Genomic DNA, 16,407 nt, shown 5'->3' on the forward strand with positions numbered 1-16,407 from the left:
AATTATATTCAATAAGTTAGGTACAGCTTCATGCAGAGCATAGGCCACCAGATTTGAACACTTACCCTAAAGCTATAGTAATCCAGACAGTGTAGGATTTACATAAGCACAAATAGATCAGTTTAACAAAATAGAGGGTAGTTTGATACAGAATAGAAATAGTTTGATACACATGTAGTCACTTGATTTGCAATTAATTTGCCAAGAATCAATTCACTGAGAAGAAAGCATCTTCAACAACTGGTGCTGGAACAAGTTGACAATCTTTGCATAAGGCCCTGGTTTCTATTGCTAGTGCTACAAAATATATAAATAAAACAGAAAGAGCATGCTGGATAAGCGAGCCTCACCTATACCTCATTTCCTACACAAAAATTAATTTCAGATAAATCCAAAACCTAATTATAAAGCTAAACCATAAAACTTTTAGAAGAAAACACAGAAGAATGTATTCATAAAGTGGGGATTGATAGTTTCAATACAGACTATAAAAAATAAGACTAGAAGAAAAATTGATGTTTTGTATTTAATTTTAAACTTTTTAAAAGACATCACTAAAAAATTTAGTAAGTCAAGCCAAGTCTGGTTATCACAGTCCTATAATTCTAGCTACTTTTGAAGCTGGAAGAATTGCCAGTTTAAAAACCAACCTGGGCAACTTAGTGAGACCCTGTCTAAAAATTTGAAAATATATTTAAAGGGGCTAGTGTTACAGGTCAGTGGTAGAGCACTTGTGGAACCCTAGTTAAGGGAGATAAGGAAATTAACAGACCAAGTTCCAGATTTTACAGTGTCTTAACAGAGAAATTGTGGTAAGGATCTTTTTTTTTCTTATTAGAAACAAGCTTCTTTTACATGTCAATCTCAGTTACCTCTCCCTCCCCTCCTCCCCTGCCCCCCACTGACCCACTGTCCCAACCCCTTTCTGCACCCCAGGGAGGGGATGCCTTCCATGGGGGATCCTCAAAGTCTGTAATCTCATTTGGAGCAGGACCTAGACCCTCCCCAGTGTCTCAGTCTAGGCTGAGAGAATATATATCCCTCTATGTGGAGAGGGCTACCAAAGTTCATTTGTGTACTAGGGGTAAATACTGATCCACTACCAGTGGCCCCATAGATTTTTCCAGACATCCAAACTGACCGCCTCATTCAGGGGGCCTGGAACAGTCCTATGCTGGTTTCCCAGCTATCAGTCTGGGGTCCATGAGCAACCCCTTGTTCAGGTCAGCTGTTTCTGTGGATTTTTCCAGCCTGGTCTTGCTTGACCCCTTTGCTCATCACAGCTTAGTGTTTAGCTGTGGGTGTCTGCTTCTGCTTCCATTAGTTACTGGATGAAGACTCTAGGATGGCATATAAGGTAGTCATCAATCTCATTATTGGAGAAGGGCTTTTAAGATAGCCTCTCCACTATTGCTTAGATTTTTAGTTGGGGTCAATCTTGTATCTTTGACCTTTCCCTGGTGCCAGAATTCTCTTTAAACCTATAATGGTTCCCTCCTATTATGGTATCTCTTTCTTGCTCTCCTCTATTCTTCCCCTGACACAATCTTCCTGCTCCCTCGTGTCTTCCTCTCCCCTCCTATTCTCCCCTTCTCTTTCTTCTAACTCCCTCTCCCCTCCCACCATGCTCCCAATTAGCTTAGGAGATCTTGTCCCTTTCCTCTTCTCTGGGGGACCATCTGTGTCTTTCTTAGGGTCCTCCTTGTTTCCTAGCTTCTCTGGTATTATGGATATTGGTGCTAATTCATTGCTCTAGATCTAAAAATCCATATATGAGTGAGTACATACCATTTTTGTCTTTTTGTGACTGGGTTACCTCACTCAGAACTATTTGAGGATTTTTTAAAAAATTTATGTGTATGGGTGTTTTGCTTGCATATCACCTTCATTTATTGCCTACAGAGGCCAGAAGAGGGCAGAAGATATTCCTGGAACTAAAGCTATAGAAGGTTGTGAATCACCATGTGGATGCTGGGAACTGAACCGGGGTCCTTTGCAAGAGCAGCAAGTGCTCTCAACAGCCAAGGCACTGCTCTATCCCCTATAAAGAATTGATTTATAACTAAATGAGAAGTCAAACAACCCAATTAAAAATGGACATCATGCCGGGCATTGGTGGCGCATGTCTTTAATCCCATCACTTGGGAGGCAGAGGCAGGTGAATCTCTGTGAGTTCGAGGCCAGCCTGGTCTACAGAGTGAGTTCTAGGACAACCTCCAAAGCAATACAGAGAAACTCTGTCTTGAAAAACAAACAAAAAATTGACATCATATTTTAATAAACATTTTATCAAAGAAGGTACATAAGAAGCCAAAATATACATGAAAAAGTTGCTGAAAGTCATTTATTAGAGTGGTTTACTATTTTAATGCACTGGAATGACTACAGGAACAAAAATAATAGCAATTAGAGAAACAGTAGCTTTTCCATATTGATGTACAGAATGTAAACTGGTACAGCCAATTTGAAAAACCATTTTGTCAGTTTCTTAACATTTTTGGTTGTGAGCCTAGCCTTTAACAGATGAGCCATCTCTCCAGCCCTTATCAGTTTCTTAAAAGTTAAATATTAATTTGCCCACCATATGGTTTAGCAATTCCATTCCTGTGTATCTACCCAAGAGGAATGAAAAGTGTGCATGTGTGTGTGTGTGTGTGTACAAAGACTTATAGGCAAGTATTTATAGTAAGCACTGTTACTAAATACACCCAAAGTAGAAACAGCTAGTTACACAATGAATATGTAAAATGTAATATAACCCTACAGTGGACTAATACTCAGCAATAAAAATAATGTATATGTGACTGCAATTACAGTGTCCAAAGTCAAAAAAGATAAGACACAAAAGACCAGATTGCACTATTCTCTATATAAGAGATTAACAAAATCTAAGGAAGTAGAAAAGATTAGGGGTTGCCTTCAGAAGAAGGTAAGAATAGAGATTATTTGTGAATTTCCTAAGGGTGATAGAAATATGTGGATTGAGTTAGTGACTATAAAAATGAGTAAGTTACTAAAAAAAGTCATTATAATACACCTCCAGTTGACATCTGCTTTCAAAGGAAAAATTAGTTTTGTCTAGTGGAGTCTAATGTGGCATATTAAGGGTAGGCCATATGCCCAGCAGTAGATGGCCAATACAAAGCAAAGTCAATGGTATTTGTGTAGACATTTTGTCATATATTACTTGTTTGGGCACTTTTTTTTGTCATACTGGTATTTTGCTTACATATTATAGTTTCTGATATGAATTTTGCTTTTGAGTCTTAGTATATTTGTGTTTCTTGTAGTTTTTCCCTTTTATTGAAGATTGAATTTTTTTCTCACATAATATATCCTGATTACAGTTTCCCCTCCCTTTATTCCTACCAGTTCTTCCCCACATCCCTCCCATCCATATAACATGAAAAATAAAAGGCCCAGAGACTGATACTGAGGTTCAAACTTCAAGCTAAAGGTCAGAGAAGCAAAGCAGCCAAGCCAGTAGACCTTATCTCTACCCAGCTGAAATGGCAAACCTGTCTCCACAAATCTATTCCCTTCTCCACCCAGCCATATCCTCCTGTCTCCACCTCCCTAGTGCTGGGATTAAAGGCGTGGGATCCCAAGTGCTGAGATCACCTTTTCGAGACTGGATCAATTTGGTGCAGTCATTGTGACCTTGAGCTAACAGAGTTCCATCTACCTTCTAATTTTGAGTCCTAGGATTAAAGGTGTATACTGCCACTGTCTAGCTCTATGACTGCTGGGATTAAAGATGTGTATCACCACTGCCTGATCTCTATAGCTTAAGACTGGCTTTTCTTTCTGAATCCTCAGGCAAACTTTAATAAATCATAAATAATGTATCACTACACATCCAGATCCATCCCCCTTTCTGTTTCTCATTAGGGAAAAAAAAATGAGCTTCTAAAGAACAATAACAAAATGAATTAAAACATAATAAACTGTAATATAATAAAATAAGTAAAACTAACATCAGAATTGAACAAAACAAACAGAAGGAAAGGAACCCAAGGGAAGACATAAGAAACAGAACCACTTGCTGATACACCTGAGAATCCCATAAAAACACTGAACTGGAAGTCATAATATATATGCAAAGGACCTGTAAGATAAAGAAGAAAAAACATTTAAATAGAATAAAAATAATAAGAGAAAATAAATAAATAAATAAATAGAGAAAGCCCTCACACATTATAAGACAAGGATCCTCCAAAGATGATGTTGAATTCATTCTCTTTGGCCACCTACTGCTGGGCATGCAGCCTACCTTTGAGAATAGTTTGTTTCTCTAGTGACATTCCCTTGAAAGAAAATAATCTTTTATTTGCAACTGGTTATCAATTGGAGATTATTACTGAGTTTGGAATGGGCCATGTGTCCACTACTCCTTTCATCTCTAGGACCCAATCTGGTGTAGACTTGTGCAGGGCCTGTGCTTCTTCAATCTGTATGAGTTCATATGTGTGTCAGTTATGTTGATTTAGAGTGCCTTGTTTTCTTGGTGTTCTCTATCCCCTCTGGCTTTTATACTCTTCTGTCTCCCCTTCCACAGGGTTCCCTGAGCCTTGAGAGGAGGGATTTGATGGAGATATCCCATTTAGGGCTGAGTGTTCCAAGGTTTCTCATTCTTTGCATAATGTCTGGTTCTGGGTCTCTGTATGTGTTGCCATCTGCTGCAAAGAGAAGCTTCTCTGAGGATGGCTGAGGAAGGCACTGAGCAAGACACTTTGAGTACAGCAGAATGTCATTAGGAGTCATTTTATTGTTACTTGTTTGTTTTTAAGAACAGTAGTATTTGTTTTTACCATAGATGCCTGGGCTATCTAGTCTCAGGGTTTTGGTCCCCCAAACAATGTCAGGTATGGGTTTTATCTTGGGGAGTGAGCCTTTAGTCAAATCAGATATTGGTTGGTTACTCCCATAAACTTTGTGCTATCATTACACTAGCAAATCTTGAAGACTATACACCATTGTAGAACAAAGGATTGTGTGACTCTGTTGAGGTTTACATTCCTCCTTTGGTAGCATGCAGAGTGCCTTCCTGTATCAAAAATGCTAACACATGATGTGAAGGCTCTATGTAGATACCAGTTCAACATCCACATGTTCAATGAGTTGTATAGGTATTGTTTTAAGCAATGGGGCCTTGGCATCAGTTTGTGGAGAGCAAAACGTAGGTTATTTGTGGGTTCCTATGTGGTCCCTTTGGCCAATAACTTAATTTAGATGTAATTCAATCTTTGTACTGGAAGCTTCATTTGATAACTAGAGATGGCCAATTGAGGCTCTGTCTCTCCATTATTTGGTGATTTCATTTAGATCATCTTCAGGTATGTATATATTTTAGGAAGCTACTACTATATTACCCATTAAATGGCTCTTTATTTTAGCTCTCTCTTCCTATATTCCCTTCATTGTTCTCTGTAGCACAAATTCTAATTGATCTTAATAATAAAAACCCTGAGTCAGATATAGGGGTAAATGCTGAAAGATCAGAGAAGCAGAGCAGCCAGAGCAGTTGTTACCTCTACTGAATCCTTAGACCAAAGGGGCCATCCTGTCCCTACAAATCTTCAAACTGAATGCTGAAGAAGTCTCAAAACAGACTAATATAGACTCTGTTGTGTGTTGAAGAAAGGGCAAAAGGCAGCCACTTTCTTCACCAAAATTAGCACAAGAAAGATCTCTAGGCAATGTACTAAAATTCTTCTCCTCTGAAGAATTCTTGTCCTCCGAAACCTCTTGAGGTAGCCCCCAACAGTTCATCAACTCATACTCAGCACCACTGTCTTCCATGCTCCTATTAATATGGCCCATTAAGCAGTGCTTGAAGCATTCCACTACTTTTCGTACCCAAAGTACCAAAGTCCATATTCCTCCAAACAAACAAATGGTCAGGCCTGTCACAGCAGTACCCCAGTCCCTGGTACCAACTTCTGTCTTAGTTAAGGTTTTCATTGCTGTGAAGAGAACCCCATGGCCATGACAATTCTTATAAACAAAATATTTAATTGGGGTGGCTCATTTACAGTTCAGAGGTTTGCTTCATTATCATCACGACCGGGAGCATGGTGGCATGCAGGCAGATGTGGTTCTGGGGCTGAGAGTGCTACATCTTGCAGGCAACAGGAAGTTGACTGGCACACTGGGTGGTATCCTGAGCATAGGAAACCTCAATGCCTGCCCCCACAGTGACAACCTTCCTCCAACAAGGCCATACCACTCCAACAAAGCCATGCCTTCTAATAGTGTCACTCCCTATGAGATTATGGAACCAATACATTCAACCACCACAGAGGGGGAAATGTTTCCAGGCTAGAGGAGGCAGGGAAGGAAGAGAAGCTGTGATACCTTGCAGATGAATTTGATGACCCTTGTAGATAGTATTTTTTTTTAATTCTGTAATGTTCTGTGGAAGGTGATAGTTGTCTTCATTCACTAGTTTAGAGTCACAATAAAACTAAGTTTCAAGCTACAGACTTGAAGTCAGATGTGGGCTAACAAGTGAGTGTGCAGCCCTGCATCTATATGGATGCTCTCTATTTTACCTTTGTAGGAAGCAGTATTAAGCACCTGTACTCTTTTCCCTAGAGGCAGGCATGATAGAGGACAGACTAGAATGTTCCTCAGGAGGCAGATAGCATCTGAAGTTGTAGAGTCTCAAGCATATTGAGTATGTTCTGTAAAGCTCACTACTCAGGTAAAATACTTTTTTCTTTGTGGAAGGAACTGAGGCGCTCAAAGAAACTGGAAATGTTTTTCTTGCTCTTCTCTATGGAATTTGAGAAAGTCAGACTATTTCTTTTGTCAAAATATAATTATTTATAGTATCCTCTTTCATTCTGAAAAGTAGACAATATGGGTCACCCAAATGGCTCAGCTGGTAAAGATGGCTTGCCACCAAACCTGACTACCTCTTTCATTTCCCCAACCCACTTGGTAAAAGAAGAGAGCCAACCGCTGGAAGTTATTTTCTATCATGTGCATTGTAGTATGTGTTCACACATAGATACACACACACACACAAAGAAACAAGGACAGTTTATCAAATGGTTCTTCTGCATTTATTCTAAGAATATTTAAACACCTTCAGTAGAAGGGTTACAATTAGATATATGTCCTAATATTGCCTGTACATAATTTGGCGGGGAGGACCCTGAGTGGAACCCTGAGCCTCTTTTTTTGTTTGTTTGTTTGTTTTGATTTTTTATTCTTTAATTACTACTCATATTTACATATCCATTCCCCCCATTCCCTCACCCTCCTATCCTTCATGTTTCCCCCCAGCTTCCCCCAACTCACCCTCCAACTCCTCCCCAGGGATAGTGAGGCCACCCAGCAGGGACCTTCAAAGTCTGTCAAATCATTTGGGGGAGGGCCTAGGCCCCCCTTGCTGATTCTGAGCTGCAATAGTATCCCTCCATAGGGAATGCGCTCCCAAAGTCCATTTGTGCTCTAGGGATAAAGACTGGCTCCACTGTTAGAGGTCCCATAGACTTTCTTGGCCTTTTAGCTGGCACCCACATTCAGAGGGCTTGGTTTGGTCCAATGCTGTTTCCCCAGATTTATGACAAGGTTCTCCATGCTATCAGAAGGTCAGGTCCACTGTTTCTGCAGGTCTCTCCAGCCCTATCTTGGCCCCTTTGCTCATTCGTCCTCCCTCTCCACAACTGAATTCCAGTAGTGTGGTTCAGTGCTTAGCTGTGGGTGTCTGTTTCTGCTTTGAACAGCAACAGGTTACAGGCTCTCCTTCCTCTCCCTACCCCCGGGCTCCCACTTTGGTCAGGGGTTCCTGTCCCCATCCCCTTCATCGAGGGACTATGCAATCTTCTCTTGGGGTCCTCCTTGTTTCCTAGCTCCTCTGGTAGTGCGGATTGTAGACTAGTGATCCTTTGCTCTATGTCTAAAAATCAAAAATGAGTGAGTACATACCATGTTTATCTTTTTGTGATTGGGTTACCTCACTCAGGGTGGTTTCTTCTAGTTCCATCCATTTGCCTGTGAATTTCAAGATCCCATTGCTTTTTTCCACTTTGTGTAAATGTACCACATTTTCTCTATCCATTCTTCAGTTGAGGGGCATCTAGGTTGCTTCTGGGTTCTGGCTATTACAAATAATGCTGCTATGAACATAGTTGAACATATGTCTTATTGTATGAGTGTGCATACTTTGGGTATATGCCCGAGAGGAATTGCTGGATCTTGAGGTAGACAGATTCCCATTTTCCTGAGAAATCACCATACCGATTTCTAAAGTGGTTGTACAAGTTTGCACTCCCACCAGCAATGGAGGAGAGTTCCTTTTTTCCACATCCTCTCCAGCATAGATTGTCATTGGTGTTATTAATTTTAGCCATTCTGACAGGAGTAAGATGGTATCTCAGAGTGGTTTTGAGTTGCATTTCCCTGATGGCTTAGGATGTTGAGCACTTTCTCAAGTGTCTTTCAGCCATTTTTTATTCCTCTGTTGAGAATTCTCTATTTAGTTCTGCACCCCACTTTTTAATTGCATTGTTTGGTATTTTGGTGGCTAGTTTCTTGAGTTCATTGTATATTTTGGTGATCATCCCTCTGTCAGATGTGGGGTTGGTGAATATCTTTTCCCATTCTGTGGGCTGGTGTTTTGTCTTGCTGAGACCTTTGTTTTACAGAAGCTTCTCAGTTTCAGGAGGTCCCATTTTCAGCAACTTTTACCACTTTCTCTTTGCACTTTGTCTCCTTTCACAGGAAAGAATAGCTTTGCAGTTGACTGTTTTCACTATAAACTATATCTGACTCTCTTTGGTATTCTTCATCATGCTTTATGTAGAGTAGATGTTGGAAAGAAAATAATATTTTGAATGTAGGACTATATAGTATAAGATATTGTTTGCCATCCACTAATCATTTAAGATCTTCTAGGAAAACTTCACCAATTCTAAACTTATACTTACTTTCTCATCCTTCTGAAATTTGAACCCAGCTAGGTCTCCACACTATCTGATGATTTAACTGATGAACATATTTATCTTCCATTCAAATAAAATAATTAGTGTTTTGGCTTAAGTAATTATCTTCAAAATACAACATTAGGATTCTATTCTACTCTCATCCCACCCATTTCTTGTAAGATGAAAGAACAATTAAGATTGAATTTTTACCAAAGGCATCTTATAAATATATTGAATGTTGAATTCATTTTGGAGCTTAGAGAACGATAATAGAAAATTACCAGCTGAATAGACCTCCACTATGAAAAAGCAGTTGTAATTCATACATTTAAATAAGAAAGATCTCATTTTGAAAGAGAGAAAAGGGAAAGGATAAATTCATGATTCATGGGCATTAGAACCATCCAGCTACTTAATATGCCAAAAATATTTTTACTTTTTAAAAATAGTTTTACTTTTTTGAGTCAATTGCTTAGGGAAAATGCATTCATTTCCCGTTCCCTAAAGGTTTTTCTCTTGGCCTTGACCCTACATCCTTTATACGTTCTTAAACTATTTTTTTCACAAGTTTTTTTTTTTAAAGGTTATCTCATCCCATCATCATGTGTGTGTCCCTCTGTCCCCATCCTCCCCACCCCCTCACCCCCTCCAAGACAGCGTTTCTCTGTGTGTAGGCCTAGGCATTCTGGAACTTGTTTCATCAAACTCAGAGATGCACCTGCCTCTGTCTCCCAAGTGCTGGAATTAAAGACATGCCACACTACCTGGCTCTTCTTCTTCTTCTTCTTTTTTTTTTTTTTTTTTTTTTTTTTTTAGGCAGGGCCTCACTGTGTAGCCTTGGCTGGCCTGGAACTAACTAACTCTCTGTGTAGACCAGGCTAGTTACAAGCTAATAAAGATCTACTTATGTCTACCTCCTGATGCTTCTATTAATGCCATGTGGCACCATGCCCAACCTAGAACTGCTTTTCTTAAAATTACCAATAACCTGATTGTCTAACTTGATAGATTCTTGACAGTTCTTCCTCATAGCTTTACACAACTTTGTTAGTATTAGTCATGCCTTCTGTCTTTGACCTCTTCCCAAAGACTGTATTGTCTATATTAGTGTTTCTAAGCTTCTGTTTATTTTCACATTCTCTGTTCACAGTTTATCCACTACCATAGCTGTTCCCATGATGACTGCCAAATGATTATCCTCCTGTATTTATCTGTTGAATCTAGGTTTATATTGTCAGAAGTTTTGTAGATACCTCCCTTTATCAGGATGTTTTCAGACCACATAGATGGAATACCTTTCCTTCTTGCCTTTAACAACTGATAATCCTCTCTGTTGTGTAAGTCAAAAACTGGTTATTCTAAGCTTTCCCTTCATTGTTTCCTTTTTGTTGCAGTTAAGTACTAAGTTCTAGCATTACAACCTTTAAAAACTTAACCATTCCTTAAATGTCTACTTGTGCTAGACACAGTATTAAGACATTTTTAATGCTTCTTCTAAGTTTCTCTAAATCTTATTTTTGTATTTTTAGTTCCTACAACCATTTTTGCATACTAATTATTAACAAGTACTTGATAATATGTTGTAGTAGTTAATCTTTGTTGTCAAAGATTATTACAAATTGGATGGATTTTACTTGAGTACTTCTGTGAGAATGTTTCTAGAAAAGTTTAGCTGGAGAGGGAAGAGTCCCCCAGAATATGAATAGCATCATCAATTGGATAGAAATCCCAGACTGAATAAAAAGGAGAAAGTGAGCTGAGCTCACTGATTCCTGACTATGGCAGCAACTTGACCAGCTGCTTCACAGCCGTTTCTTCCCCACCATGATGGCCTTTTACCCTTAAATCACCAGCCAAAACTAATTCTTCTTTCAGCAAGTTGCTTTTGCTAGGTATTTTGTCACAGCAACAAGTAAAGTTATTATACATTTACCATTTTTATACCAGAACCAGAAACTGAGGAATCACCTTGTCCTCCTCTCCCACTCTTCTCTTCCCTGATGTCTATAGTAGTCATTGATCCTATCATTCCGAGTTCCTTATTTCTGTTACCTGTCCATTCTCCTCACTCCTACTACCAATGCTATAGTTCCAACCTTCATAATTTATTACTTAGTTTATTAGTGGTTTTCTTATTTGTCTGCTGTTACATCACTCGTCACTCCATTCTGTTTCTTCCTGTTACTGATGGTCCATAATCTTTTACCAATATGAATTTAATCATGTCACAATCCTGCTTAATCACTCTTACCAAAATAAATATCAGGAGGCTGGGGTGATGGCTAAGTGGTTAAGAATGCTTGCTATGCAATAAAGAGGACCTGAGTGTAAATTCCAACATCCATATAAAAGACAGGCATAGCCACGTATCCTGTCACCCTTCTTGTAGGTAACAGATAAGTGGCCTCCTGGGTGCTCACTAGCTAGCCAGGCTACTTAAAATGGTGAACTTCATGTTCAGTGAGAGACCTTGTCTCAAAAATTAATGTAGAAGGCCAAAGAGATGGCTTAGCAGGTAAAGGACACCAAGCCTGATCACCTGTATTCAATCCCTGCAGCCCACATAGTGGAAGGATAGAACCAATTCCTGCAAGTTGTCCTTTGACCATCACACATATTCCTTGGCATGTGTGCACACACACAAATAAATGCAATTGAAAAATAAAGTGGAGGGCTCTAGAGGAAGACACCTAATGTTCTCCTTTGCTCTCCATACTCATATGTACCATGCACAAACATCACATGTACCACATAGAAGGAAAAATCAAATTCTGTAATATGACAGTCTGGGATTGTTGCAATTGGCACTTATGAGACTTTGCATACAATGTTTCCTCTGTTCTACCAAATTATCTGTAATTACTGAAAAGGCCAGGTATCTTTGGGTCTACATTTTATTTTATTTAGCAAAGGAAATATTAAGTAAAAATGTACCATAAAGACATACCAATTAGGTCTAAGTATAAAATACATCTTGTGTTTATTTCTTTTCCTTTTCATATGCTTATAATATTTTAAGCATAAATATATAAGGATATTTTTTATCATATTCTTCCCCTTTCCCTAGTCCCAGATTCTCCCCTCCTCCCTACCTACAAAACTATAAGTACTTTCCCCACAAACAAACAAAAACACAGTCCATTTTATATCGGTTAACTACTTCTAAACTTGAGGCCTGCCCTGGAGTGGTTGATATACCCAGTGTCACTCCATTAGAGAAAGCTAATTTTTCCTCTCCCAGCAGGTATAATAATAGTTCAGTTGTTAATCTTTATCCTAATGTCTAGTTTTTGATTCATTCATTCATATTTTAAATTAATAAAATAAAATACAATAAGATAAAACAAAAACTATCACATTATAGTTGGACAAGCCAGACCAACAGAGGGAAAAGAGTCCAAGAGAAGGCACAAGATCCAGAGACCCACTTGTTCACCCACTCGGGAATCACATAAAAACACTAAACTGGAAGCCATTATTTACATATACATAAATGCAGAGGACCTGGTCCAGATGCATGCAGGCCCCATGCATGCTGCTTCTTTCAGTCTCTCTGAGTTCATGGGAGCATTGCTCATGTTGGTTTAGAGGGCCTTGTTTCCTTGATCTCCTTCATCTCCTTTGGCTCTTACACTCTTTCACCTCCTCTTCTGCAGGGTTCTCTGAGCTCTGACGTAAGGGATTTGATTGAGACATCCTATTTAGAGCTGAGCATTCCAAGGTCTCTTACTCTCTGCGCAATGTCTGGCTGTGGGTCTCTGTATTTGTTTCCATCTGCTTCATCTCTGATGAAGGCTGAACAAGACATTGATCTATGAGCACACTTTAGGAGTCTTTTTAATCACTACATTCTTGTTTTCTTTTTTTAGACCAGCAGTCTTTGTTTTTACCCTGGTTTGTGGCCGGCTTGGTGTTCACATTTCTCTTTTGGTAGCATGCTGAGTACCTTTCTGTACAAAAGACTCTGGAATGTAGGGGTGAAGGATTTATGTAGGGACCCCTTCAATATCTCCATGTTCAATGAGTTGTCTAGATGTTGTCTTCCACAATGGTGCTGGCAAGGCATTTTTTCCCATTTTTTATTTTTTTATTTCATTTTACATTCCAACCACAGTTTTCCCTCCCACCGTCCTATCCCACCCCTGTCCACTCTTCCTCATGGGTACCGGCTCCCATGAGGAGTCAACATAGTCTGGTGCAATAGGTTAGGGCAGGGCCCAGCCCCTCTCCCATGCATTAATACTGAGCATGGCATCCCACCATAGGGAATGGCCTCCAAAGAGCTAGTTCATGTATCAGGATTATATCATGATCCTACTACCTCTGAGCATGACATCTCACCCTAAGGAATGGGCTCCAAATAAGCTAGCTCATGTACCAAGCTTGTATCATGGTCCTACTGACAGGGGCCCTTCTGATACCAGCATTATTCATAATAGCCAGAACATGGAAACAACCTAGGTGCCCCTCAACCAAAGAATGGATAAGGAAAATGTGGTACATTTATGCAGTGGAGTACTACTGAACAGTTAAAAAAAATGAAATGATGACCTCATGAAATTTTCAGGCAAATGGATGGAACCAGAAAAAATCCTAAGTGAGGTAACACAGTATGTATTCACTCATAAGTGGATATTAGATGTAAAGCAAAGGATAACCAGACTAAAGTCTACAGCTCCAGAGAATCTAGGTAACAAGGTGGACCCTAAGATGAATCTCCCAGGAAGATAAATTAGATGATATCTACAGAGCAAACTGGGGCCGGGTGTGGGGTAGCAAGGGGGAAGGGAGAGGGGATGAGAACAGGAAGGAATGGGATGGCCTAGGTGGGGAGGGATGCAGTGGAATAGCAATGAAAAAGGTATCTTAATAGAGAGAGCCACTATGGGCTTAGGGGGAAACCTGATGCTAGGGTAACTCCCAAGAATCCACAAGGATCCCAACTAAGACTTCTAGCAATAGTAGAGAAGATGCCTGACTGGCCTACCCATGCAGTCAGATTGATGAATACCCCAACTATTATCATAGAGCCCTCGTCCAGTAATTGATGGAACCAGATGCAAAGATCCACAACCAAGAACCAGGCTTAGCTCTGAGAATTCAGGAGAAAGGAGGGAGGAGGGAACATATGAGCAAGGGAGTTCAAGATCATAATGGAGAAATCTACAGAGACAGATGAACCAACCTTGTATAAACTCATGGACTCTAGATCTACAACTATGGAGAGACTCCAGGGGACTGAATTCGACCCTACATATATGGGAGACAATTGTGAAGCTTGGACTATCGGGAGGCATTCTTAATACCTCAGTATTCTTTGATCTGTCTAGAATGACTTAGTTGTCTCTGATTGGTCTTTTTGACCACTGAAACATCTCTACATGTTTGCTTTTCTAGTAGGTATTCTCAGAGTTGATGGTATTTCTCTTCACATCCCTGTCTTCATCTTGCTGTTTCTCTTCTGTTTTTCTGTCTAATCAAGAACTGCATTGTGTTCTTAATAATTTTTACTAAAATATTTTAATTTTTAATTCTATTAAAAATAAGGTAATTTTTAATAAAAAGGAAGAAAAGGAAGAAAAAAAGAAAAGAAAAAGGAAATAGCCAAAAGGATCCACTAGAAAGTGTGTTCAGTCACTAGGCATTTTAATCTGTTACCACCTTCATTTTAAAGGGGAAATAACAAACCACTTCTTCATCTGTATTAATCTATCATACAGAGACTGTTAGTGCTATAAGTGGTAATAACTTAAAATTATGTACAGTAACTGAGAAGACAGATTGCCACATTTGTTCTTCTAAGGAAGGCTAATTGCTTTAAGTGCTAAAATAGAAAGTCAACTTCAAGTTCATGCTGCAATACATTTATGCTTATCTTGTATCCTTCTTAAGTATTAATGCATCCTTTATAAAGAGTGTTATGATTTGTCTTCATTTCTTCAGCTCTCTCCAAAGACAGAACATAAATCGAGCTACAGTTATAAAAATCATCCCTACTCAGCAGTGCTTGGTTTCCTTGCTTTCTCAACAGTTTGTCACTCCATTTCCAGGAGGTCTGCCTCACACAAATATACATGAAAGCAAAACACCAATGCACATAAAATAGATAAATAGATAGCACTGGCTGCAGTTTCAGAGGACCTAAATCAATTGCCAGAACCCATGGTGACTCATAACTATCAGTAACCCAACTTCATGGGGATCTAACAACTACTTCTGGCCTTCACAAGTATCAGGCATACATGCAGGAAAAACACCCATGTACATAATAGAATTTTAAAAAAGAAAATAAAGGGATCAAATATCCTAATGCACAGCTATAGATTTTGTTTTTTAATTATATCTTGTCTGGGCTTGGTGTCATAAGCCTATAATCCAGTACTCAGGAAGCAGAATCAGGTGGATCTCCGGAGTTCAAGGCCAGCCTGGTTACATAATGAGACCCTGTCTCAAAAAATGAAAAACAAAATTTCTTCTTGCTCAGTTCCTATATATAATTGAAAGCACTACAACTACTAGTTAGAAACATTCTTGCCAGTTTAATCCATACATACCTATTAAAATGGTTCTTCAAGAACCTGAACATTTAAGGAAGACAAAAAGGGAAAGAAGAGGATTTTGGCAGAGGAAGTTTATGTTGGAAAGGTCAGGTCTTGTTTTGTTTTTTCCAAACTACCAGAAATTTGAATGTGACTTCAGCTTTTCTCATATTTTATTAACCAGGCACTTGGAATTAATTATTAATTAATTAATTAATTAATAATACATGCCAATGCTATGTAAAATGTTTGTTACCAAAGAAGATTACAAAGACACAGATTACACAAGGCACTGGTAATTAAGTTGGTTCTTTCAGATGCTCAGCTGAAGTCAATATAAGGAAAAGTAGGTCCTTCCTTAACTTTTAAACAGATCTGGATCGCACACTTGAAATCGCAGAAGTCCAAGGCTAGGTTCTTCTTTGAGAAGTGGGTCAGAGTATATTAAGTGATGATATATAAAAGTAGAAAATGTATAAGCTGCTACTGCTTAGATTGCACTTATGGGAACATGTGTTTCACATCAACTTTATCAAACATCTTGAAAAAAAGTATAACCAGTGTTTTATTACAATAACATGTGTTTTTATTTTACTCTGTATTTCTATGTGTCTATGTGTATAGGTGTGATCATATGTGTGGAAATACTCAAGGGGGCCAGAGGCATTGGATTCTGTGGAACTAGAGTTACAGGCAGTGGTGAGCCTGACGTGGGTACTGAAAATGGAAATCAGGTCTATAGTGGGAAATTACCAATACGGAGTCAGGTAGAAATATAAGGGTATTTAATAGGGAAAAGCCTTACTTACAGAGCGACCTAGCCAGCCGGCGTGGCATCAGTCTGTATGCAAGCCCACAAGCGAAAACGCAGTCACCCTACGTCCCCCTGACCACGCCCTCACTGAGGGCGTGGTCAGGCACACCTGTAGCCA

At 39.2% G+C, this 16,407-nt stretch overlaps 1 protein-coding gene across 3 annotated transcripts in view; it reads left to right on the forward strand.

Moving 5' to 3' along the window:
• Positions 1-16,407, forward strand: part of Magi3 (membrane associated guanylate kinase, WW and PDZ domain containing 3) — a 203,992-nt gene that overhangs the window by 128,403 nt on the left and 59,182 nt on the right. The gene's annotated exons all lie outside the window — the stretch shown is intronic.

This window comes from Cricetulus griseus, assembly GCF_003668045.3.
Source record: "Cricetulus griseus strain 17A/GY chromosome 1 unlocalized genomic scaffold, alternate assembly CriGri-PICRH-1.0 chr1_0, whole genome shotgun sequence".
NCBI classification, from domain to species: Eukaryota; Metazoa; Chordata; class Mammalia; order Rodentia; family Cricetidae; genus Cricetulus; species Cricetulus griseus.